At 41.0% G+C, this 27,775-nt stretch overlaps 2 long non-coding RNA genes across 2 annotated transcripts in view; one reads left to right on the top strand and one right to left on the bottom strand.

Annotated features, from left to right (window-relative positions):
• Nucleotides 1-27,775, top strand: part of LOC133270836 (uncharacterized) — a 303,762-nt gene that overhangs the window by 98,101 nt on the left and 177,886 nt on the right. The gene's annotated exons all lie outside the window — the stretch shown is intronic.
• LOC133271272 (uncharacterized) lies at nucleotides 16,793-17,388 on the bottom strand. The gene is made up of 3 exons (XR_009744045.1): nucleotides 17,249-17,388; nucleotides 17,144-17,212; nucleotides 16,793-17,022 (listed from the first exon to the last, which is right to left on the bottom strand). It is a non-coding gene; the product is annotated as an uncharacterized LOC133271272 (long non-coding RNA).

The following is a 27,775-nucleotide window of genomic DNA, read 5'->3' as shown; positions in this document are numbered from 1 at the left end:
GTAATGTTGCACTTAGTTTGGAGGACAGGGAGACGTTTTTGCTTTTGATCTTATGTTCTTATGTAAAATGGGGAATGAAGGAAAAGCGCTAAATTCTTTTTCCACAACTATAGTGGCAGTATCAAAGAAACACAGTAGCGGAAGTCTTTTCCCCAAAATACAACTTCTAAAAGGAAAGAAATGATCATTAGAATCATTGGCTTTGACTTTGGATTTGTGTGCTACTTGGAAGGCAGTTTCATTGACGGCACATCAAGTTTAAAATTACTCATATGAGAGCAATCATGTTGTTCAGATACCAGGGAGATTAGTCATTACCATAGGAACAGGAGCTGAGTCACACTCTCCTGTCTCTCTTGCCCTTCTGTCACCTCCAACTCCCTCATACTATAGATATTATCAAAGCTCATGTATGGATGAACAGACTTCAGAGCCTTGTTAATACTGATCTTCAAATAACAGATTCGGACAACTGCTCTGCTCATTAGACTCCAGCACAACTGCATAAGCTGGTGTTGGACTTGGTCTTAAATTTCCTGTTCTGCAGGTTTCAAAGTGACTTCTCTATCAAAATTTCACTACCATGACCCTGAAAACTCTCTCTCTTCTCTGAAATCACCAGCTCCAGAAAGGACAGGACTAAACCAGAAGAGAACAAAGGCTCTGGACCTCTAACTTTGGCTTCTCAGAAGCAACAAATGGAAAGCCTCCTGCTTCCTCTGGATTAAAAGGAGGGTTGGAATCCTCCTAGACATACGAATTATACATTAAACAGAGGACAGGATGGGAGCAGGATGGACTAAGAGTTCTGGAGAAAGCCGCAGGGAAACAGGGGCTTAGAACATACTCCTGCTTGAACAGTAAATGCAGTGATGTCTACCGCATAAAAGGGAACATGTCAAATATTAATGGTCTACGTAAAATCTTGTTACAACAATATGGTAACAGCACAGTGAAGGACTCCTTCCTTACTCTCATCTCTCCTTCATTTCTTTGAATATGAGGACAACAGAAATGAAATTGCCTGTTCCAGAGGCTGAGCTGGGTTGCCTCTGTTAGTTTGACATATACAGACACAAAGGCGTGCCAGCTCCCAGAATGCTCTTCCTCTACTGCACTGATCTACTTCAGTATTTGCTGGAGCATGGCAGAGGTTGGTGAATAACCTTTCTCTGAAAAAAACATTAATGAAGCACATTTTTCCCAAGTGTGTCCCCCACCCAGCTGCTCTCCTAATGAATAAATAGCTACATTGCCCATGTACTGTAAATACCAGAAAGTGCTTCTGCTTTGTTTTGCACAGCACAGATTCATGCAAATTTTGACATAGTGACAAGGAAGCCTACTCTCTCCAGTGGTATTTTACTATTTTAATTTCTACAAATGCTGTGAATTTTATTATATTTTACCATTTCGCTTGCAGAATATTTGAAGAGCTCACATATGCTTATTTAATAGGTCCCCTTAAGAAGAAGAATCTGGGGGACACTTCTTCTGTCTGGTATTGACTTAAGCTACAGAAGAGATCTGGTACTAGCAATACCAGTTTTTTCCAAAGCTATCTGGCAATGGGATGTACAGTCTGAAAGCTGTAGCAATACTTCACAAGTGGTTGATGACATATTTGATTCCTTCAGGAATGTTCCCCATCAACACATGTTTGGATTTCAATGTTGTTACTCCTTCCTTGTTAGCTATATATTGTAAAGCCTAGAACATGTTACAGTTCAGAAACCAGCCAACTATCGCTGCATTACAAAACAATTCTGTTGCTCAATCAATATTTGCATGTCCTCCAGCTACAAGAAATATCAGTATTTTTAGAGCTGCCAGAAAACCGGAATGTCATTTTCAAATCAAGGCCTAGATGATGGTCTCCATTACATGTGTATAATTGGATGTCATCAGAATCACTCAGGATTTGCAGATGAAACTGCTCAAAATACAGCTTTATCACTTTATTTATTTTCTACCTTTTCTCTAAAGTCATTATTTTTAGAACCCCTAATTGTGAGGGAAGGTAAGATGTAAGAGACCTGGCTTCTATTAGAACAGCAGTTACGGCTTCCTAACTCTCCAGTGATCAACTTCGTTGTAGGCTTGTAAAGTTTTGCTGTGGCAATTGGTAGAAACATCATGCCTCAGCTGGTGCGCTGACCAGAACCTTCCCTGCACACTCAGTAGTCCTTTTGATCTTACTCCTTAGCTTTCATTCTGTCATTTATTTTCTCCACTTCCTCTAATACTACCCAGGTTTCTAGCAATCGGTTATTTTCCTGATAGGACTCCTGTGAATTTCTGAAAGCTGATAATCCAGAGAACAATTCCTTTACTTAGAAGTCGATTTATTACCCTGTTATGGATTTTTTTCTTCAGTTCATACCTTGAAACATGACAGCACAAACAGGAAAGACACATCTTTTAAATGACTACTGACCGTGCAGTTAGCAATGGGAACAGATGCTATAAGATAGAAACAGTGACCGGATAAGTCTAAAAGAAAGTAGGGGGAGTTAGGAACTAGTAATTCTTTTTTTTTTTTTCCTCTGGCTATACTCTACTAATCATCAGCATGAAAAGCAGTGGAAAAGGAATCACACGAGTGAAGGTCAGACACAGCTATATCCAGCAAGCCAGCCCAGTCTCTTGGGTCAGCAAATAACCAGCAACTGGGGAGAGTTGATTAATATTTTTGGTGCATGACCATGCTCTTCAGTTTTAATTTGTGACATGTGAGCAACCAATGAATTGTAAGTAGAGTTTCATTTATCTGTATGCAGCAGATCAATATTCACTTACCATGCAACAACTCCTTGTATCTCCAAGGAATAAAAAATTGTAAGTCAGCAGCATGCTTATGTTCTTGGAATTTTTCTAGCTAAATTATTCACCTTTTCAAAATGATAAATGTTTATTTCTTCAAAATTGGGCTGGTTTTGATTGGGATAGAGTTAATTTTCTTCACAGTACCTAGTATGGGGCTATTGTTTGGATTTGTGGTGGAAGCAGTGTAGGTCACATAGGGATGTATTAGTTACTGCTGAGCAGTGCTTATACAGAGTCAAGGCCTGTTCTGCTCCTCAATTCACCAGCAAGGAGGCTGGGGGAGAGCAAAAAAGGTGTGACAGCTGACCCAGACGGACTCAAGGGTTATTCCATGCCATATGACATCTTGTTCAGCAATGACCTAGGGGGAAGAAGGTTGCCCGGGGCCAGCTGCTCAAGACAGGCTGGGCATTAGTCAGTTGGTTGTGAGCAATTGTTTTCATTTGCATCAGGTTTCTTTATGGGGTTTATCTCTTTGTCTGTCATTTTCCTTTTCATTACAATTTTTTAATTATTATATTGTATTTCCATTATTAAACTGGTTTTATCTCAGCAAATTAGTTTTGTCACTCTTGCCCTTCCAATTCTCTTGCCCCCATCCTGCAGGGAGGTAGGCAGTGATCTAGGGGCTGTGTGGTGCTTAGTTGCTGACTGGGGTTAAACCATGACAAGAATGCATTCTAACAGCTGCTGATTTGTGACATTTGCAGTGAACTGAATTTAAATTCAGATCAGGGCTTTAGGAAAATACTCCGCAGTGAAAACAAGAGAAGGCTGCAAGAATATTTTTTTCCCCTGCACTTGAGGTATTGCAATGTCCTCCCATGGTACCAGGGGCATTAATTGAACTTAAGATGTAATAAGCAAGAAATTCTCCCCCTCACTTCATATGGTAATGAAAGCCAAGTCAAAGGTAGTGGCAGGAGCAGCAGCACCAGAACAGCATATAGAAGCACCAATTTTACAGCCAAGCAGAAGAGACTGGAACAGTAAAGTTCATTGATGAGTGTTAGCTGAGGGCAGTTCTGTACTGCACAGGTGAAAGTTTCAGAAGCACCCTCTTCTAGAGGGTACAAAATCAAACTGTGCATTTTGCAAATAATAATCATTGACTAGTGTCACTTTCAACATCACAGGAAATTTAGATTTCACTCATCCCTTATCTGAAAGTTTAACTGTACACAGTACTAAAACCCCTGGAATCAGAGATTATCACAAATATCATTTTTAGATTAAAGCATTTCAGATTTGGAAGTATTACTATCTCAGGAGTTTAACTTTGTTTTTCTAAAACATGTATCTTCTCTGCTAATATGAGTTCTATTACTAGTTTCAGTGATGAGGAGCATAATGCAGAGATGCATAATTCATATTACAAAAAGCCCATAAAGACATGCACCTGCAAACTGCTACTTATATGACCATTAGTGTCAATTTGATTTCAGATGAATACAAGCTCAAACCTGCAGTATGTTCAGAACCACAGCAGAATGCAGTTGTCATTCAATGTGTTAGCTAACAAAAGACAATTTGAGAAGACCAGAGGGGAAGGTTCTTGGGAATACAGCAAGATTAAATGATTATCCATGGAAGTTAAATATTTTGCACTGTTTCTTTATCTTTGTTGAAACAAACACCACAGGTAGAAGAATTGCCTTCAGTAAGAACTGGGACTCAGTATGGATTTTGAATGATAAGCAGCACTGTGATTCCACACAAAAAGCCTCTAAACAGAGTAATATGGCAGACAGCTACAGCTGACTGTCAGAAAAAAAAGGAGTTATGACCATTAGTAAAGTAGAAAGAATATGAACAATGCAATAAAAAATTATAAAAAAGAAACTGAGTAGCACAAGATGTAAACAGGACAAAATGAGAATCTGATGAGGCATAAAGATGAGGTTCATTTAGGAAAAGGCATTTTAGGCAGGAAGTTCAGAGCTGGTGCATTTTCATATACACTGGAAGAGTGTCATACAGCTTTGATAACAGCTTGCAAGTATGCTGCAGTAATCCAGATGGTAAGTTATCAGTGCCTGTTTAGAAGTCCTAGTGGAAGAGAATAGAAAAGGATAAACAAACTTATACTGCCTAATTTTGAATGTGACACACTTCTCTTTCGATTTAAATGCTGCCAAGTTTACCTCATACCAGAGAGAAAACATATAAGGAGTAGAAGACTCCACTGCAGGGAAAAAAAAAAATAACCCTGGTGATCATGGATTAATTGCTAATAATTCTTTTTAAAGCCAAGCAGCAAAATACAAATTGTACATCAGCTGTAATTTATGTTAACTGCAGCTGTGCCATGCCTACATCCTCAGAAACAGAAAAAGGGGAATATATCAGAAGCTGTTGCTGTAAAACATTAGACAAAATGAATGACTTCACTTTTTCTAGATAAAAATTAAAAAAAGTAAGAGAAATGAACACTAAAGACCTAAATTCATAAAATATTAAATACCTCAGTTGATTCAGTATGTGACACCCTTTCTTGCTGCAAATCCTATAGATGCTGCTGTGTAAGTGGTGAAAAAAGAAATGTAGCAAAGGAATGGGCATTAGTGTAAAATGGTGGGGCTTTGACGTAAGTCATGGCATAGATGAGAGATCCTAAAACCTATAATTTAGAAGCTTTCATAAAATTTGGGATTTCAGAGCTAAAAGTGACAACCTCAATGAACTTTCTGTGGTTATGTTATATTGGGGAGGGAAGTGGGACATAGTTTAAGTCTTGACATAAGAGTTATTTGGGTAAAATATACGAAAGCTTTTCAGAAAACATTCAGATCTTTGTTAACCTAAGAACTTAATCTGCCCTAAGAGACTTCTCTGAAGGGTTTTTGTAAATAAGATACTAGTTTTATCCTTCACTTCTGCTTGCTTGTGGAATAATCACAGCCCTAGCAAGTACCCTTGCAGCAAGTTCTAAAGTCCTTCTCTCTCCTGCCTAATGGCATCCTGTCCATTTTATTCTCCCAGGACAGGGCTCCTCCAGACAGATCAAGGATCTCAAAGAGCAGTCCGTCCCCCCCCATTCCTCTAATCACTTTTTCCTCTTTCATTATGTTGAATTTTTCTTGTCAGAACAGTTTCCCTGACTGAACCAATTTACCATGTGTACCAGTCACTTACTACAGTGACAGAACATAGAAAGAAGCTAGATAATGTGAGATCAAGGTTCTTACCTTACTTTTCCAAAGAGCTATGGGGCAGGCAGAAATCGAGAAACAGCTTTCTATTTCTATGCTCCCCCATGCCTCAGACCATTTTAACAGAGGAATTTGAAGATTACTGCCACATTTTTATCCCTGCATATTCTCTCTTCCACACAGTCTCCTTTCCCTGAATTCAAACTACCAAAAAAACTTTGTAGTATTACATATGAACCATTAACAAACTCTAGTAAGAAAGACCCACAGCAACTAGCTGACAATTTTTTCACTTTTTTTTCCCCAACAAACGTACTTCCTGTCTGCTGCCATCACAGTTTCCCTCCCTACTGAGCCAGTGCATTGTGATAATCACGCCAGTAACATTCAGATAGAGATCAAGTGATCCAGAGAGCTCTTTCTCATCTCTGACTTCCAACTTCACATTTTACTTAGAATCATAGAATCATAGACTCCTTAGGGTTGGAAAGGACCTTAAGATCATCCAGTTCCAACCCCCTGCCGTGGGCAGGGACACCCTACGCTAAATCATATCACCCAAGGCCTAGTCCAACCTGGCCTTGAACACTGCCAGGGATGCAGCATTCAGAGTCTTCCTGGGCAACCTATGCCAGTGCCTCACCATCCTAAAAGGAAAAAATTTCCTTCTTATATCCAATCTAAACTTCCCCTGTTTAAGTTTTAACCCCTTACCCCTTGTCCTGTTACTACAGTCTCTAATGAAGTGTCCCTCTCCAGCATCCCTATAGGCCCCCTTCAGATACTGGAAGGCTGCTATGAGGTCTCCACGTAGCCTTCTCTTCTCCAGGCTGAACAGCCCCAACTTTCTCAGCCTGTCTTCATACAGGAGGTGATCCAGTCCCCTGATCATCCTCGTGGCCCTCCTCTGGACTTGTTCCAACAGTTCCATGTCCTTTTTATGTTGAGGACACCAGAACTGCACACAATGCTCCAGGTGAGATCTCACAAGAGCAGAGTAGAGGGGCAGGATCACCTCCTTCGACCTGCTGGTCACGCTCCTTTTAATGCAGCCCAGGATATGGTTGGCTTTCTGGGCTGCAAGCGCAAACTGAAGCCGACTCATGTTCATTTTGTCATCGACCATCACCCCCAAGTCCTTCTCCACAGGGCTGCTCTGAATCTCTTCTGTGCCCAACCTGTAGCTGTGCCTGGGATTGCTCCAACCCATGTGTAGGACTTTGCACTTTGCATTGTTTAACTTCATAAGGTTGGCATCAGCCCCCATTGCATGCAGGTCAAGTTCCCTCTGGACGGCATTCCTTCCCTGCAGCATATCAACCAAACCACACAGCTTGGTGTCATAGGCAAACTTGCTGAGGACGCACTCAATCCCACTGTCCATGTCAGCGACGAAGATGTTAAACAAGACTGATCCCAACACCGATCCCTGAGGGACACCACTTGTTACAAGTCTCCAGCCAGACATTGAGCCATTGACCACAACTCTTTGCATGTGGCCATCCATCCAGTTCTTTATCCACCCAGTGGTCCATCCATCAAATTGATGTCTCCAATTTAGAGACAAGGATGTCATGTGGGACAGTGTCAAATGCTTTGCACAAGTCCAGGTAGATGACGTCAACTGCTCTACCCCTGTCCATCAGTTCTGTAGCTACATCATAGAAGGTCACCAAATTGGTCAGGCATGATTTCCCCTTAGTGAAGCCATGCTGGCTGTCACCAAGCACCTTGTTGATTTTCATGTGCCTTAGCAAGCCTTCCAGGAGAATCTGCTCCAAGATTTTGCCAGGCACAGAGGTGAGACTGACTGGTCTGTAATTCCCCGGGTCATCCATTTTCCCCTTCTTGAAAATGGGGGTTATATTTCCCTTTTTCCAGTCATTGGGAACTTCCCCTGACTGCCACGATTTCTCAAATATGATGGCCAGCGGCTTCGCAACTTCATTTGCCAGCTCCTTCAGGACCCCCGGATGGATCTCATCCGGACCCACGGACTTGTGCATGTTCAGATTTTTAAGAAGGTCTCGAACCAGATCCTCTCCTACAGTGGGCGCAATGTCTTCATTCTCACAGTCCCTGCATCTACCTTCCAAGTCTTGGGTGGTGCAGTCAGAGCCTTTGGCAGTGAAGACCGAAGTAAAGAAGTCATTCAGAACCTCAGCCTTCTCCAAATCCTGTGTAGCCAGTTCTCCTGAGAGCTTCCTGAGGGGGGCTAAATTCTCCCTAGTCTGTTTTTTATTTGCTATGTACCTGTAGAATCCCTTCTTGTTATCTTTAATACCTCTAGCTAAGTTTAATTCTAACTGAGCCTTAGCTTTCCTAACTTGGTCCCTAGCTTCCCGGACAACATCCCTGTACTCTTCCCGTGCCACCTGTCCTTGCTTCCACTTATTATAAGCCTCTTTTTTCAATTGAATTTTCCTCAGGAGCTCCTTATCCATCCAAGGAGGTCTCCTGGCCCTCCTGCTGCACTTCCTTCTCGTTGGGATGCAACACTCCTGAGCTTGCAGCCGGTGATCCTTGAATGTCAACCAACAGTCTTGGGTCCCCCTGCCCTCTAGGGCTGTATCCCATGGAACCTTCTGAAGCAGGTTCCTGAAGAGGCCAATGTCTGCTCTTTTGAAGTCCAGGACAGTGAGCTTGCTGCACGCTTTTCTCACTGGCCTGAGGATCTCAAATTCGAGCATCTCATGATCGCTGCATCCAAGGCTGCCCTAGAGCCTCACATTTCCAATGAGCCTTTCCCTGTTGGTGAGCACGAGGTCAAGCACGGCACCTCTCCTTGTTGGCTCCTCTATTACTTGCAGAAGGAAGTTGTCTTCTACACAACTGAGGAACCTCCTGGATTGCTTGTGCCGGGCCGTACCATCCTTCCAACAGATGTCAGGGTGGTTGAAGTCACCCATGAGAACAAGGGCCTGCGAGCATGAGGCTTTTCCTGTCTGTCTATGGAGTGCTTCATCCGCAGGTTCTCCTTGATCAGGCAGTCTGTAACAGATCCCCACAGTAATGTCTCCCATAGCTATATTCCCTTTAACCCTGACCCACAAACTCTCTGTGGACTGCTCACCTGTCCCCAGACAGAGTTGCATACTCTCCAGCCTATCCCTAACATAAAGGGCAACTCCCCCTCCTTGCCTGCCAGGCCTGTCCTTCCTAAAGAGCCTGTAACCTTCCATTCCAACACTCCAGTCATAGAAGCCATCCCACCATGTTTCTGTGATGCCTATTATATCATACCCCCATAGACGTGCACACATCTCTAATTCTTGTACTTGGATGTACATTTTTCCTCTAATGAGAACTGTTTTTAGGAAACAGCAGAACTATCCCAGATTTAGCCAGGGGAAAGAAGGAGTCTAATCTATCTAAACATGGGGAAAAGGGTGAAATCCTGCCAGTTATTTGCAGACACAGATAACCTCAGAACATGCATATTAACCATCCAAATTAATTCCACCTGAAAAAACATGTTTCATATATTTGTGCCTATAAGGACATCACTTAAACGACAGGCACTCCAGAAGAACTGATATCACAGAATCCAGTTCACCTAATTCTGATGCTAGCAAAGACCACAAGTTTGTCTAGTGTCATGTTACCAGTCTGACCACCTATTTCCTAACAAAGGTCTTTTAATCTTAATTTCAAAGTAAATTTCCAGTCATCATTCTTACCTGTGAAATACAGCTTCATCCCCTCCTTTCTGTCTGAAACAGATTTATGGGGATTAAGAAATAGTTCCCACACTGACATGACAAACACAACAAGTATCCATCTTCATGAATAACAGAGGCCCAAGGATGGACACTCAGCTTTCCCCTCCTTCTGTCTGCATGTGTCCACCATTACTGTCAGAGCAGTTTCATCTACATTGGCTAATGGCTTTAAAACACAAACTAAGCATTTCTAGGGGAAAATATTTAATATTTTGAAACACCCAGAAATAAACAGCAGTTATAAGAAAGATTTTCCTGCCTCTCAAATTTTCCTTTGTCTTGCAATATCCTGAAACACTTATCAAAAAGGGAGACTTTGGGGTTGGTTACTATGATTACCAAACTAAGGGTACAGATTCTTAGCTTTGAAAGTTACGTCTGGATACCCAGAACCACGGCTGTCATCACCACCTCCAGATATTTTAATAATGAAGATTTTGGTGATTCTGGAAGAGCTTATTGACAGTGAAGTGTTTGAACACGCAAATATCTATAAACAGTTCTATAGACTGGCAGTCAGGTGAAGTTCCCAATGACTGGAAAAAGGGAAATATAACCCCCATTTTCAAGAAGGGGAAAATGGATGACCCGGGGAATTACAGACCAGTCAGTCTCACCTCTGTGCCTGGCAAAATCTTGGAGCAGATTCTCCTGGAAGGCATGCTAAGGCACATGAAAATCAACAAGGTGCTTGGTGACAGCCAGCATGGCTTCACTAAGGGGAAATCATGCCTGACCAATTTGGTGGCCTTCTATGATGGGGTTACGGAACTGATGGACAGGAGTAGAGCAGTTGACATCATCTACCTGGACTTCTGTAAAGCGTTCAACACTGTCCCACATGACATCCTTGTCTCTAAATTGGAGACATCAATTTGATGGATGGACCACTGGGTGGATAAAGAACTGGATGGATGGCCACATGCAAAGAGTTGTGGTCAATGGCTCAATGTCTGGCTGGAGACTTGTAACAAGTGGTGTCCCTCAGGGATCGGTGTTGGGATCAGTCTTGTTTAACATCTTCGTCGCTGACATGGACAGTGGGATTGAGTGCGTCCTCAGCAAGTTTGCCTATGACACCAAGCTGTGTGGTTTGGTTGATATGCTGCAGGGAAGGAATGCCGTCCAGAGGGAACTTGACCTGCATGCAATGGGGGCTGATGCCAACCTTATGAAGTTAAACAATGCAAAGTGCAAAGTCCTACACATGGGTTGGAGCAATCCCAGGCACAGCTACAGGTTGGGCACAGAAGAGATTCAGAGCAGCCCTGTGGAGAAGGACTTGGGGGTGATGGTCGATGACAAAATGAACATGAGTCGGCTTCAGTTTGCGCTTGCAGCCCAGAAAGCCAACCATATCCTGGGCTGCATTAAAAGGAGCGTGACCAGCAGGTCGAAGGAGGTGATCCTGCCCCTCTACTCTGCTCTTGTGAGATCTCACCTGGAGCATTGTGTGCAGTTCTGGTGTCCTCAACATAAAAAGGACATGGAACTGTTGGAACAAGTCCAGAGGAGGCCACGAGGATGATCAGGGGACTGGATCACCTCCTGTATGAAGATAGGCTGAGAAAATTGGGGCTGTTCAGCCTGGAGAAGAGAAGGCTGCGTGGAAACCTCATGGCAGCCTTCCAGTATCTGAAGGGGACCTATAGGGATGCTCGGGAGTGGCTTTTCATTAGGGACTGTAGTGATAGGACAAGGGGTAAGGGGTTAAAACTTAAAGAGGAGAAGTTTAGATTGGATATAAGGAGGAAATTCTTTCCTTTTAGGTTGGTGAGGCACTGGCATAGGTTGCCCAGGGAGGCTGTGAATGCTTCATCCCTGGCAGTGTTCAAGGCCAGGTTGGACTAGGCCTTAGGTGAGATGGTTTAGTGTGAGGTGCCCCTGCCCATGGCAGGGGGGTTGGAACTTGATGATCTTAAGGTTCTTTCTAACCCTAACTATTCTATGATTTCATGACTTCAGAGTGGCTGTTTAATGTTCTACAGCCATGGCTAATATGAAAAAAAACATCAATATCCTCTTTTTCTTCTTTGCATTGTCATGGATTTTGAACCTGCCAACACTCACAACCCCAGTTACATACTCAAGCTAAAGTAAGGTACATCACTTTCTTACCTTATTGCTACGATGTTTGCCTCCATGACTGGATAGAATTCCAGGTTTCCTTGCAAACTACAATCAAGTAGACCCTATAATACTGTATTCATTCATTTCATGCTGCTTTTATTGTTATGAATACTTATAAAATGCCAGTACACTTAGCGCAAATATATCCCTGAATGAAAAAACATATCAGCTTATGCTTCAAAGCACAGCCTTTGCCCTCCGATTCACAGACTGCTCTCGCTTTGCTATCACGTAAAAGCAGAAACTTGGCTTTTAAATCAACTTCTGAAACAATCATGGCCTGATGTAGCAAAGAGAGACTGAAGGAACCAACTCTCCCCCTAGAAATCCAGTCAATTAAATTCTGCCGGGAAGGGATCCAATCTAATATCAAAGATGCTGCCATAAGCGTAAGTTCCCTGGAGGACAGGGTTAATGATTTAGAGTATGTCAAGATAGCTTGAAGCAATGGAAATGAAGCCATACCTAAATAAATATACATATATATATATATATATATATATATATATATATATATGGGAAACAACTAAAATAATTACATGCAGTAATTAAAAAAAAGACAAAAAATGCTGTGGAGATACACTGCAATATCTGCACCCTGTTTAAGGGATATTCAATATTTTTTTAAGACATAGTTAAATTCTCCTAAAATCTCATCTGAATATTTTATTTCCCAAGATCGATGAAACATGGAATACCAAAGAGTCTACTAATACCCATGAAAAAAGACCAAGAATAAGTGAATCTTCTCTGAAGGCAACTGCAACTCCTGCTAGGAACAGGTAAAGTATTTTTTTACATTCAAATGGAGACTGAAGTTTGGATGTCATCTTTACAGACATTCATCCTTATGCATACATTGTCACCAGTATTAAAATACAAGAATCCTCATAGTCTCTCAAGTATTTATCTATGAAATCACAGTGAAGTAAAGGTGTCTGGTGATATAAAGATTAAAATTCTCTAAGCTTAATACTTCAGACCCAACCAGTACAACCAACTGCAAGTTCAAGTGCGTTTGTATGTTATTTTGAGGGGGGTGTTTAATTATTATTCCAGAATAATTTTGGCATTTATCTCACTGCAAACGCCAGATGGGCATCTATTTTTTTGCAGCTACAAATAAATCAGTATACAGAAATTAACAAAATATTTCGGATATGGAAGCCAATAAATGACAATTATAGAATACTATTGTGCTGATTCTGAGGTTAATTTTAAGGCAAGCTTTTCTGTCTGTCTGTCTAGAAGGGTTGAAAATTCCAAGAAAAATGTTTGCCCTTTGCCAACAGGGTTAAGATTAAATTAAGCCTGTCTTCTGAACCAAAGCTGGGGAATATCTGGAAAAAGTCCTGTTCAGATACACAGCAACTGAGAGGAAACCTGTATTAAAATAATTACAATTCAGAACACATTTGAAGAGGCAGGAAAGATACTGTTATGATTTCGCTTCCAGACAAATCCCATTAACATTTTTCAGTGTACTATTTCTCCATCTAAAAAGGGGACTTAAAAATAGCGTTCAGATATTTTTGCCAGAAATAATAAAATCTGCCTCCCTCAATGTGGATTCGGGAACATCAGCTCCCTGGAGTAGAAACACAGGACTGCTACTGGAAGAAAAAGCATTAGCTGTCTTTAACCATCAATTCAGTGCTTAAAGCACATCAGGATGTGGAAAGACTCATCCTGACTTTTCCTATTTTCTTAAGAGATATGAGTCTTCCTCTTACTAAAGCGTCAGGTGCTACCATACTAAGCAATGTATCTCATAATCTCTTCCAACCACTGGCCATGTTCGGATGTTAATAAATGAAAAATAATAGAGTAAAATGAGAAACTAAACCACGAAAACCTTCCTTGACCATCTTGACAACATACATGTATACACATCCTTACTCAAACAACAAATATTTTTGCTTGCTCTCTATTTATTCAAAATGAAACAGTTCTACCTAGAAAAAAATGAAAGCTTATCACCCCCAAATATCCAGCCACCCCACAGTTAACATGCCCCCAGAAAACACAGTGGATCCAACTCACTGACAGAGAAATTCAATGCTACCACTTCTCCATTTATTCCAAACTTAGCAGCCAAATTGAGATTAAGACATTCATTAATTTTGCTCCCCAACACCAGAACACAGTCCTCCTTTCCTGTTTTGTGTACACTGCTTAATAAAATGTTATAGCGTGGACAATTTACCCACTAAGTCAAGAACCATAAAACACTTTGAGAAGATATTTTGAACCATTGTAATAATATGTAACTGATTCCTTAAGCAGCAGGAAGAATACGCCATATATGTATATATTGTTCATGCCACAGCCAGAGGAACGCAAAGTGGCTAAACTGCTTCTTTGGAAGGCAAACAAAAGAGAAAGTAACATCTTTAACAGCTGTGTTTGATGATTACATACATGCGATGTATCATTTATATACATGTATCAACTTTTTAAAAAACTTTTGTAACATAACTTTAAAATAAATTTGGCTAAGAAGATTTAGAAAACCATAGTAATGTTATAAAATAGGTGATAGCCATGCTTCTGTTAGCCTCATTCTATCTGTGTTACTTTCCCCTTACACACTGCATCTGATAAGTTAATTAAAATAATGCAGTTAGCTTCCAGAATCATTAATACACCATGTTACGGTTCTTTTTCACAAGTTGTGCAGGTCTACATTCACAACTGAAAACGATTTAGCAATTTTGCCAAATTAGTTCTATCATCCTTTCACAGGAATCTTGGATATTTTTGCTTTGCCAAAGAAGTATTTTCATCTCTATAATTAGATCTACACAGAAGTCATGTTTTAGGATTTAGGAATGCCCTATGTTATGTTATGTAGCAAGCTTCTTACTTATGCTTCTTTTGCAGTCTCTGTTATCCCAGCATCTTATCCCTCCAGTACAGCAGAGTGCTCTTGTGTCCACCCTGTGGCCAAGGACTAAGACACAGGAAAGGTTCAAGGGAGCTTCTTATAGTAGAATCAAGGCCTGAACCCATGGTCTCTGAAAGGTGAAAAAGAAACAATATTTCACAAAATATATTTGGAGAAGAAATGTCCAGTATACACCTATATCTAATAATGTCTGAACAAATTATCAGAGAACTGCTAATTCAGACCAAAACCCTGTTGGCAGGGCTTACTGACTCCTCTTTCTGACCAACATCCCAAGCTGGATCCTGTGACACAAATAAGAAAGCAAGAGTTGAGCTTATAGGTACTGGGAGCCAACGCCAGATGCTGAATAGATTAGTTCTGTGTTGTTAGGGGGAATGAATATGACTTCAATGGGCAAGGCATAAGAAAATAGAAGTCAAAATGACAACAGAACAATCAAGAAGATGGATACTTGTTACCATGGCAACAAATCAGCATATGCTGGAAAGCACATATGCTAGAAAGAGCCTCTGAGATATCACAGGAGAAATGAAACTGCAACCAAACCAAGGGTTTGGCTACACTAGACTTGAAAAGGAGTCCTACTCCATGTCTGTTAGCAAGATGATGACATGCAGACCACACGGCTTTACATTAACTGGTAGCTAGGTTCTTCAGGAGCATCCACAGAACATGGAAGTCTTGTTCAAGTTTGGCAATAAAGGCATTTTATGAATAAAGATGACAAAGGAAGTTTGAACTATCAATTAGGAAAGATCATTCAAAAGTCATTGTTGTATCTCATTTGACAAAAATCTCTCCTTGGGTCTTCTGATTGTTCTGGACCCAGGTGGTTTTAGAAAAGAGGTAGTGCAAAAATTTAAAAGAGCAGTGGTTTAAACTATTTCTACAATGAATGGTTTCTGTGGACATATTAATCTGATTTGCTTACTTAACAGATCAAGGGCACAGGCTGTTTCATTCATAACTGAATAATGCAATTTAAGTTATAAATAGGTTCTCAAGCATCAACTTGGTGCTTGAAGCTGACCAACTTGTTAGGGTTCCAGGTTCTGTAATGCTTTATAATTTGTTAAAATGCTTTATCAAAGCCTCACGAGTGACTGAGCCACCTGGGGCCACCAATTTGTTTACAAATATTCACTATATTTCCTAGAGTGATAATATGCATATTTTAATCACACATGGGCTTCCTTGCTGTGTGGTGGTCGAGGGGTCTCTAGTAGTCATCAGTAGTCTTCCTCACTGTGTCCACTAATTAACCTCGGTGCTTGCTCATGTACAAAGACTTTTGTGAATTACTTCACAACCATGTCCACAGTTTAGGTCGGTTTGTTCTGATTCAGCTCCCTACCTTGAAGAACCAGCCCCATCTTGCCCTAAACTGACTGGTCCCAATTTACATCTTACAGTTAACACAGTGGTTTTAATTTACAACTTAGATTTCAGCTTACAATTCCCCCTTTTGAGGCTTACATGATACACTTATGTCCTTTAAGCCTCATCTCATATTTTCCCATATTTAATTCTGAAACACCATTGTGAACAGTAACATTGAATCATGCCTGCTAGGGTACAAACACAAATAATAATTATTACAATGATTACAAACAAATTCTTTAACCATGTCCAATTTGGTACCCTGAGGTAGGTTTGTACCATAACTCTTCCAAACCCATGAGGCATCATCTCTAGTGACTTGGTGCAAGATTCTTTTGTTCACAAATTTCAGCCAAATCTGTAGACATTTTGCTGCTCTGATCCAAGTATGTGCAGCAGCTTTCATTTATGGTTGTACAGACACCTCCTTGGGGAAGCTAATAGTAAGTCAAGGGCCAGACGGTTTTGCAGTGTCACCTGGCTGGATTCCTCAATGCTGGATCCCTCAATATATACAGTAATGCCTGTATAGGATCTATAATTTCACTTTTGTGATAAATGCAGGAATGTATTGGCTTTCACAAATCACAGGTGCTGCTATGTGGATATAACTGTATGAGTTTGCAAAGTTCCCTAAAGACACACGATAAGACAAGAAGTTGAAAATGACCAGAACTCTTGAGCAAAATAGAGTCACATAGCAAAAAAATTTGTAAAGGTAAAAGAAAAGGGGAGGGGGCTTGATATGAGGAAAGCTAGTGCCTGGAAAACATAGGGTTAAAGTACTTTTAGCTTAACTTATGTCAAAGGTAAAGAACAATGTTTGTGTTGTAAGTCTGTGGTGAGATAACAGAATTTAGTGGCTCCACTAAACATGGGTGAATTATTTTACACCATCCTTCTAAAGTACTTTTAGCTTAACTTAGGTGGAAGAAAAAGAACAATGGTTATGTTGTAAGTCTGGTGAGGTAACAGACTAAACTCACTAAACAGGAGTGAATTACTTCACACCATCATTCTACTTATCAGTTAGTTTAGAGACAGTGCCTCCCAAACATCTGCTAGCTTTGGATACTCCTTGTCTGCCTGTCCTGTTTTGCTTGCAATAAATTTTGCACAAAGGTCACACTGTTCTAAATCTGCCAGCTATCAGAAAAATTACAGATATGGCTGGTTTCAGCTAGTTGTGTGATTACTGGGGCATCCAACTGTGCCAAAGGTGAAAAGTACACCGTGAGGATGACTGCTTACTTCATCTTGAAGACCCCTGCCCACACTCACTGGAGAGTAGTGCACAGATGCCAAGAGGAGGAGACTTACAATAATAAGCTCCTGGAGCTAGTTATGATATTCCCCGCCTATATGCTGAGACAAGGAGGCACAAAAGCACAATATAGTCAGTTCTAAGTAACATTAAGTATGATGGCTTTGTAATGGAAAGTAACTGCAGTGCTTGAAGGTAGTTGACATAGTTTTAGGTCCTTAGGACCTTAGTACAAAAGGTGTGAGAAAAGCAGAATAGAAGGACAGGACCTGGGGATGGGGAGTATCTGGGACTAGCAGATGTCCAGGATGGGCACAGGTAAACTAACTGATGAGTAGAAGGACAGGATGATTGCTATGTTTGTGGTGTTAATTAAGCTGGTGTTTCAAAGACTGCCAGAAGTTAGGAAGATTACCGGGAGAAAAAAATGACCCTTAAAGACCACCATCACATTTTTTGTATGCATGTGGGAAACTTTCTGGAAAATAATGTCATTCATGTGTAGCCTTATATATAAGGATGGCCTGTATAGCAATACGGGGACACACATTAGGAGGAGCTATCCCCCATGTCTCCCAGCGCCTCAATAAAGAATACTTGTGTGTCAACTTGAAACTCTGTTGGCGAGTTTGTTCCTGGAGTTTTCTCTGAATCAATGCAGGAATTATGAATATGTATATGACTAATGCAGTAGTGAATGTATATAAACCTGTTACAAAGCTAATCAATGCACCTCTGGCTACGGTCACATGCCTAGTGCTGTTGCTTTTATTTTATTGGCTTTGTCCCTCAATAAAACCCTGTTATCTTGATCAGAGGAGTGAGCTTATAATTCACATTTTCAAAGTTTTTAAGTTTTTAATTACTGCAGACATATTTACAATCATCTTTTCTAATTCACTCACCCCCAACCAAGGGAGAAACCATCTAACAAAATTGTAAAATCCTGTGAAATTCTGTGGGACAAATGGCAATAGTATTATGAGTTGAGTTCTCTATGAGGTCCTACAAAATATACAAAGCAAGTGAAAAATGTGGCACCAGATAGGTCCCACAAAACAAGTAATTCATCTTAATTATTTTCAGGGAGCTGTCAAATATATATCCATCCTCCATCGCTCTGCTCACAATCAAGGGGTGGAGCTAGTTAGTGGCGGGGGCACTGGGGCCTTCACATTTTTCCATATTTTAGGGCCTATGGGGATTATTTCAGGCCACTCTAACATCAGCTTTTCCAATTTATCAGTGGGTAGTCCATGCATTAAGTCCTTAGGAACACCCTTTTGCCACCCCAATGTCCACAACCCTTGCCTTTTATTGGGAATATTTCTAACTCCTGGGCAAGTAGGGGGTGTCTGGCATTTCCCATTAGTCTGATGAAGAGGCGGTTTTGCCTCTGTTCGCTTCAGTCCCTTAGTATAAATTTTACCAGAAATATTGATGGGACCATAGTTTCTCCCATAATTAATCAACTCCTGGGCAACTTCCCCACATGTCCATACTTTCTTCTCTGTCTTTCAATCAGGTGATAACAATCCTCCCAAGACATCAAAGGCCCTTTCACTTTGGGTTGTTGCTTATTTCTTTCCCTGCAATTGTATGCCCACAGCTTTCAGGGAGCTGGGAGGACCCCAAATGAGGGGAGTCATACATTCGGGATCTAATGGTATCATTGGGGAGTCCTGTTTAAGTAAGTTCCTGATCATGCATCATTTGTAGACATACCACTTTCTCTACATCTTCTACCAACTGGTAGACTGTCCCTGTGATGGAGAGGGGATCTCCCCTTTCCAAAGGGTTAAATCCTCCAGCCCAATAAGTTGCTCTTCGAGTTAGGGACCAGGGTGAGCGGTGGTTACTGATGGCTAAAAATACTCCTGGCCACCAATATCCCTCATCTTCTTTCTCACTTAGTAAAATTTGATCTCCCCCAAACAGCAATATTGTCCAAATACAGAATCATAGAATCATAGTATAGTTAGGGTTGGAAAGGACCTTCAGATCATCAAGTTCCAACCCCCACTGCCATGGGCAGGGACACCTCACACTAAACCATCTCACCCAAGGCTTTGTCCAACCTGGACTTGAACACCACCAGGGACAGAGCATTCACAACCTCCGTGGGCAGCCCATTCCACTGCCTCACCACTCTTACAGTAAAAAACTTCTTCCTTATATCCAATCTAAACTTCCCCTGCTTAAGTTTTAACCCATTACCCGTTGTCCCATCAATACAGTCCCTAATGAAGAGTCCCTCCCCAGCAGCCCTAATAAGTCCCCTTCAGATACTGGAAGGCTGCCGTGAGGTCTCCACGCAGCCTTTTCTTCTCCAGGCAGAACAGCCCCAACTTCCTCAGCCTGTCTTCATATGGGAGGTGCTCCAGTCCCCTGATCATCGTCGTGGCCCTTCTCTGCACTTGTTCCAACAGTTCCATGTCCTTTTTATGTTGAGGACACCAGATCTGTACTGATTCGGAGAAAAATCCAGGAACAAACTTGCCAACAGAGTTTCAAGTTGACAAGCAGGTATTCTTTATTGTGCCTCCGGGAGACACGGGGGATAGCTCCTCCTAAGGTGTGTCCCTGAATTGCTATACAGGTCATCCTTATATGGTTACATCATTTTCCAAAAGGTTTCCGGCATGCATACAAAATGTGGTGGTCTTTAAGGGTCGTTTACTTTTCCCAACAAGCTTAATTAACATTACAGACATAGCAATCATCCTGGCCTTCTACTTATCAGTTAGTTTAACTGCTCTCATCCTGGACATCTGCTAGTCCGGGATACTCCCTAGTAGATGCTTAGACCAGTTTAATGGGTTTATTAACACCTCAAGCATAGCAATCATCCTGTCCTTTTACTTATCTGTTTATCTGTGCCCACCCTGGACATCTGTTAGTCACAGATACTCCCCATCCCCAGGTCCTGTCCTTCTATTCTGCTTTTCTCACACCTTTTGTACTGAGGCCCCGAGGGCCTGAAACCATGTCATCTACCTTCAAGCACCGCAGTTATTTTCCATTACTTAGCCATCAAACTTAACATTACTTAGAACTGATTACATTTTGTACTTTTGTGCCTCCTTGTTTCAAATCCGCCCTTTTTCTGTCCTTTTGCAAATTCTTTTGCAACATTTTATATACTACCATTACCATCTAGAGTCTTTTTGAAATAGTTTCCTGTTTCTATTTGTTTAAATTTCATTTCTTTTTCCAATCTTCATAATTTATCATAGTTCGTTTACAATTCCAGAAAGAAAATTTTTGTTACACGACAAGTAATCAATACTGAAAAAATTAATATTAATAACCAGTTGCCTTAACCAGGAGAGATTAAGTAACCATGAGGTTAACTTTTTCTTCAAACCCCCAGGAGGTATCATCCTTGAAATATCTTAGTTTGTTTCCAAATTTCCTCCAGATCTGTTTCAGGAACAACAACTTTCAATGCTTCTTGTTTCACTTGGATTATATCAATGGTTTTAGTTTCTATTTCCTCTATGGTTTCTGAGATATTTTATGATTGTCTTCTCTAATTTACTTACTCCCAAAAATGGAATTAGCCATCTCACAAAACTATGAAATTAGCAAAACTTCTAACCCAGGTTCCGAGATGGGGTATCACAGCACCCAAGGTGCATGCCCCCTTCCAGTTGGGGGTAGGGTCTTATAAGCATTTTCTCCACATAACCAATGCCACCCTTTCCCTTCAGGAACGGGCCACCACTGAACCACAATACCATCTATATTAATAGTGTGATTGCAATTTGAATAGTGACTTACACCTGCGGCATTTAAACAAACCTCATACTCTGGTTCCTGGTGTAATACATCTTTGTACACAGGTGTAATATTCTTTACTTCAATTAGGATTAACTATTCCAAATCTTAAATTTGTCCATGAGATAGTGTTGGAAATTGGAATGCCAATTAACGGAAGGCCCTGATCTTCTCCTGATTTAGGCAACTGTGCACACACCCAACCATCACTACAATTAACAACTTTAGTAACATTCTGCATTAATTTCAAGTAAGTATTAGTCCCAAGCTAGTATGTCAGTTATCACATAAATCCAAATTACGACTGATACAATTTCATATGTGAAGGTCCTGAAGGTTCAATCCACCATGTCTTCTCAGGTTCTCATGCTTTCTTCATTTTTGAAGAAAGGTTGTTCCTTTATCTTCACTGCTGTAAAGGTGGTCAATATTATCTGGTACAGTCCGCTCCACTTCTCCTGTAGAGTATCTCCTGAAAAATTCTTAACATAAACCCAGTCTCTGGATCTAAAAGGGTGAGTTGGATAATCCATGCCTCTCGCTCTTGTCCCCAGTATTCTCTTATTTCTTCTAACTGTTTTCCCAGATTGATCAGAAACCCTAGGAGATAACCTTCTCCCACTTCCAGAAGACTTTCTCCTTTAAACTGGGACTGATGTGATCTTTCATATAGAATTTTACATGGAATAGCCTCTTCTTTCGACCAAGGTTTAGATCAAATTCTCAGTAGAGCCAGTGGTAAAGCTTGGTATCAATATCTTGACATATTTTACTAATCTGTTGTTTGATCATCTTTTCTATTTGCCCACTGGCCTTCCTGTAAGGAACATGTAGTTGCCAATCAATTTCTAATTTTTGCTAATTTCTTGTAACTATTTTGCACTAAAGGGGAGCCAAGAAATTGCCTCTGGTACTCCAAAACAAGGTGTTAGACTGTTTAACAGTGTTCCAATTACTTGTCTTGCATTATTTATTCTACAAGGGAATGCTTCTGGCCACCCTGAAAAAGTATTCATTAACACCGACAAATATTGGTCTCAGTAATTCAGAAAAATTTATTTGCCAGTGTTGTCCCAGATAACTTCCTCCCCAGTTGTACCAATTTGATTTCTATTTTCACTTTCAGGATTATTCTTGAGACAGAGCTGACATTGTCACTAGTTGAACTGTTATATATATTCTTTCCTGCAATTTCTTCATCTAAGTATTTATACGAAGAGTTGCTACCCCAATGAGTTTTGTTATTTTTGTCCTGAACTGGCTTCCAGAGTTGGTTATAGGGGATTACAATTCACCCATCAGGTATCTGAACCCAATCTTCTTTGTTTTCCTCTCCTTTGAGATCTCCAATCAATTTTCTATCCTCCTTTGAATATCTAGGTTTATATTTCTCAATTGTTAGTTTGCCATCAGGGATTAAGGGAATGAGTTTAGATTGTTCAATTTCTTGGCTTCAGAATCACTCAAATTTCACCTTGTTGATGCCCTCAACAGTACATAATAGCTACTTCCTCAGGTAGCTGAACAGCTTTCAGTAGTCATAGAATTTCTGTAGCATGTTTAATCTGTTTCTCCTGTGTGTTCAATGGTCCTTGTTCTTTCCAGATGGCACCATGTGCATGGGCCACACCAAATGCATATTTAGAATCAGTCCAAATATTTATCTTTTTGTCTTTAGCCAATTCCAGGGCACGTTCCAGATGTTTCTTTCAAATCTGGTTGACTTGAATATACAGGTTCATATAGTGGCCAAGCAGTTGTGTGTTAATAGCCTGTTGGTTGTTCCTGCAAAAGGATGCTGGATTGGCCACATCAGTGACCACAATTTCTATATCGTCATGTTGCACAAGGGTGGCCTGGTATTTTAAAAAATCATGAAGGAGACAACCAGTGGGCTTCTTTCTGTTCCAGGAATGCTGATACAACATGGGACACTAGTAAAGTAATTTTTGTCCCAAGGTAAATATGCGGGCCTCTTCAATATTCATGACAACTGCTGCCACAGCCCTTAATTATCCGGGCCATCCTTTGCTCACTTCATTCAGTTGTTTTGAAAAATGCACCACTGCCCTTTTACAGGGTCCTAGTTTCTGAGTAAGGACCACCAAAGCTATTCCCTGTTCTTCATAGGAATATAGCCAAAAGGATTTAGTCACATCCAGAACTCAGAGCTGCAGCTCTCATTAGCTCTGCTTTTAAATTTCTAAAGCCCTCCTCTGCTGAATCAGTCCATTCCAAAAAGAGAGGGGTTTCTTTTAACAGTTCATATAGGGGTCTTACCAGAACACCATAATCATGCATCCAAAGTCTGCCTCATCCAGTCATTCCCAGGAACGTCTGGACCTCCTTGATGGTCGACAGTCATGGAGTTTGACAAATGGCTTCCAAATAGCAGTTCCAAGTTTTCTCTGTCCTGTTATTTCATATCCTAGGTACGAAACTCAGGTTTGGATTACTTGGGCCTTTTTTCTGGTTACCAAATAACCATTCAGTCCCAGAAAATGCAATAATCCCACCATTCACTGGACACATTCTTCCTTTGTTTCTGTGGCAATTAATAGTTCATCCACATATTGTAAGAGTCCCCGTCTGAGTGGGTGGTTTCCATGATTCTAGTTCCAGTGCCAACTGATTTCGAAAAATCATTGGACTGTTTTAAACCCCTTAGGTAATACTGTCCAAGTTCATTGGGTTTTCTTTACTGTGTCAGGATGTTCCCATTCAGAAGCAAATAAATTTTGGTTTTCTTTGGCCAATGGTAAGCAAGAATCCTTTAAATCCAAGACAGCAAACCATTTCTGATTCAATTTAGTCAATAAGGTATATGGATTAGCTATTACTGAATATCCTCTAAAAATTTGTTGATTCCTGAGATCTTGAACCAATCTGCAACTTTTCTTTACTGGCAAGATAGGAATACTATATTCCAATTCACATTCAATTAAGAATTTATATTTTAAAATTTATCAATAATTTTTTCATTCGCTTTCCTGCAATTTTAGGGGATATTGTTTTTTTCTAATTGGGCAGCCCCCCCCCCCCTTTTTTCTTTCTACTTTAACAGGCAAAGTATTTTTTACCTTACCTGGAACTTCAGATGCCCATACTCCCAGATATACCTGGATTAAGGATTTCTTCTATTTCAGGGAGGTCCCCCTGTTCGCTTTTCTGTTGAATTAAAGATAAACTCAAAATTGCAATTAATTGATTTTTAACTCTTAATTCCATTTTGCCTTCTTTAAATGTTGCTTCTTGCCCTAATAAAGATTTTGGAGAATTTAGCATGCATAAAATTTTTGTGCATTCCTATTTGTTTTCCCAATTTGTACTCTAAGAGTTTCAGAAAGAATGCCTCTTTTTCCCCCCCCCCTTTTTTTTTTCTTTTTTTCCTTTTCCTTGGTGGCCAGTAGCTCCCACATCTGTAATAAATTCTTTTCCCTCCAAATTAACACCGAATAAGTTGCTCCTGTATCCACTAAAATTCCACTTTATTCCCTCTAGTCCCTAGTTTTAATTTAACCAGTGGATCTGCTAGGGTAGATTCCCCAGGTCCCTTGTCAGTCTAGTTCCAATTCAGCCACTGGAGCCACCCCATGGCACTCTCCCCCCAGGGCAGTCTCACTTCCAACGTCCAAAACTCTCCACAGCACACACACCAATTCGGTCCCATAGGAGAAGAACCCACTCCCCCTCCGCCCGACATCCCTCCACCTCCCCAGCACTCATCCCACGCTCAAACACTGGAGCTGTTAGAGAGGGTGAAGTTTTTACAATAGAATAATTATATAAAATAGTAGAAATGATTATGTTCGAGAAATTTATAAATCAGTAGTGAGGTTTTGTATATTAAAAATGTTGTAACTTTGCAATTTTGTATCACGGTTGTTCTGTAATCAGTGTTGCAATGATATGTGTATGGGTGGATTTAGAAAGGTATGTACTGGAGACTATACCCAAATGGAACCTATGCATAAGGTAGCCAGAAGAGCATACCAGAAGCTGATAAGAAAATGCTAGCGTCCACACAAGGACTGGGATATATCCAAGTAAGGAAAAGGTCCCGAGGAAGACTTCTTACTTCATCTGAGGAAGACTCCTTACTTCATCAGGACGACCACCAGAGGGGGCGACGCAGGCGCAGAAGAGGCTGATGTCGTAATAAACTGATGTAGCAATCTTTGATGCATATGTATTAGCCAATGATGTAATCTGTGTTGAATATGTATTAGTTACGAAATTTTTAGTGTATAAATTACGAACGCGATGTGACGGGAATCGGAACCAGATTTGGGTGCGTACCCCTGGTTCCCGGCGCCTCAGTAAAGCACCTCATATAACCATCCCGGTGGTTATGTGTTTGTCTCGACGCTAACATTTTGGCGACCCAGATGGGACCTCGCGGGCATTGCTGAGGCGGATCGCGCTTCGATCCTGCTCCAGCCGGCACCGAGAGTTCTCGGGGAGCCATCGACCGCAACCGACCTCCGCTGCTCACGACGGACCTCTGTTACGGTAAGAAATGTGCTTTTGATCTAGGTTACGGTACCGACTTTTGGTAAATGTATGGTATTGACCTTTGGTAAAGGTCTGGTAAAAAAGCCTGCCTGTTACACGCAGCAAAAAGCTGTGTGTGTGGCTGGGCTAGTAGTAAAGCCTGCCTGTTAGACGTGGCGAAAGCTGCGCTTGGTTGGGGCTAGAGAGCTCTCGGGGTAAAAGCCTAGGCGTCGTCCGTTAGACAGTAGCGAAAGCACTGCAGGTTCGGCAAACATGGTTCGGTATTGGTATTTATGCTGCAGGAACAGCATCGGTGTAGATAAGTGTTGTAACTTAGTGTTATACAGGAAACAAGTTTTCCTTAGGATTTGTGGTACAAAAGGAAACTCCTTTGTACTCACAAGATGTCGCCGATTCCCAAGTCCTCTCCACTACCCTGTTTGCTAAGCCATTGGAAGGAAGGGGGATTTGGACAAAGTATGCGGAAAAACAAATTGATTGAATATTGTAACGTTTGGTGGACACAATATCAGCTAGGGGATCAGGAAAAGTGGCCTGAAAATGGGACTCTGGAATATAATACTATTTTGCAGCTAATGTTGTTTTGTAGAAGGGAAGAAAAATGGGATGAAGTGCCGTATGTAGACCTTTTCTTTACTTTGAGGAATAATAAGGAATGGCAGAAGTCTTGTGGGATTTTAGTTGTTAAAGCAAATGCAAATGAACAATATAAAGGATGTGTTACTGAGAAGAAGTGTGTTGGATGTTTTGCTGTAGAAAACAGTTTGCAGCACCAGAAAGATGATGAAAATCTTGATTTGGCAGTGGCTCCGCTTGCACCGCTAGAAGCAAAGGAAGAAAGGGGGGAGGAGAATGATAGTGATAATGGTCTTGAGAGTGAGAGTGATTGTTATTGCAGAGAGACAGAGATTCCTGCTACTCCAGTTTCACACCGAACTTGTCAGAGGGGAGAAGGGAAAAAGAAAGTACAGACTCAGGCGTCCCAGGCACCTAGTGCAGTGCTTGCGCCTTTAAGACAGGGAGTTGGAACAGAAGGACCTGTGTATGTTAAAGTGCCCTTTTCTCCTGGGGATTTGGTTATCTGGAAACAATCAGCAGGGACATATAGGGAGAATCCTGATAGGGTAGCCCGTGTAATGAAAATGATCATTAAAACCCAGAATCCAGACTGGGATGATATTCAGGTGCTTTTAGACACCCTCATGGATTCAACAGAAAAGGAAATGGTGTTGCGGGTTGCAAGAGAAAGGGTCCGGGAGGATATACGACAGGGATTGGTTGAAGGAAATGTAGATCAAAATTTTCCTACAGAGGATCCAATGTGGGATTATAACACGGCAAGGGGAATGAGGAATTTGCGCAGATATCAAGATTGGGTGATTGTTGGAGTGCAGAATGCTATGCCTAAAACAATAAATTGGTCAAAACTATATAATGTAAGGCAGGAAAAGACAGAATCACCATCTGCTTTCCTGGAAAGACTTAAAGAGACAGCAAAGAAATATACAGATCTGGATGTGGAAACTGAACAGGCTAAGGTACAATTAGCTTTGATCTTTTTGGGACAGTCTCAGGATGACATTAGGAAGAAATTGCAGAAGCTGGAGGGAGCAGACTTGCGAAACTTAGACAGATTGCTAGAAGTAGCTTGGAAGGTGTATAACAATAGAGAAAAAGAGAGTTCCCGGAGGCAACAGCAAAATCTATTGGCAGTGGTCCAGGGGAGAGAACAGGGTTTCACTAACACTAGAGGTAGAGGGAGAGGAAATGTGCGGGGACGAGGACGAGGAAGAGAATTCTATAACCCGAGTACAGGAGTAAATGTGGAAAGAATAGGATATAATCAGTGTGCAAACTGCAAACAGGAGGGACACTGGAAAAATGAATGTCTGTTAAGGGGAAGAATTATGTCTCCAAGGAACCCTTTTGTGGGATCGGAAGTAGCTCAGGCAATGGTGCTGGGGGAATATAATAATCAAAGCTGACTAACCGAAGCAAGAGTTAAGGAGCCCCTTGTGAAAATACAATTGGGAGAAGAAGAAGTAAAATTTTTAGTGGACACAGGGGCTACCTATTCAGTCTTAAATGACTTACA

Source organism: Pezoporus flaviventris, unplaced genomic scaffold (genome assembly GCF_033815535.1).
Source record: "Pezoporus flaviventris isolate CSIRO_AGI_PZ_B2104156 unplaced genomic scaffold, CSIRO_AGI_Pfla_v1 ptg000023l, whole genome shotgun sequence".
NCBI classification, from domain to species: Eukaryota; Metazoa; Chordata; class Aves; order Psittaciformes; family Psittacidae; genus Pezoporus; species Pezoporus flaviventris.
The sequence above is the reverse complement of the archived record's forward strand: the minus strand, read 5'-3'. Positions and strand labels throughout refer to the sequence as shown.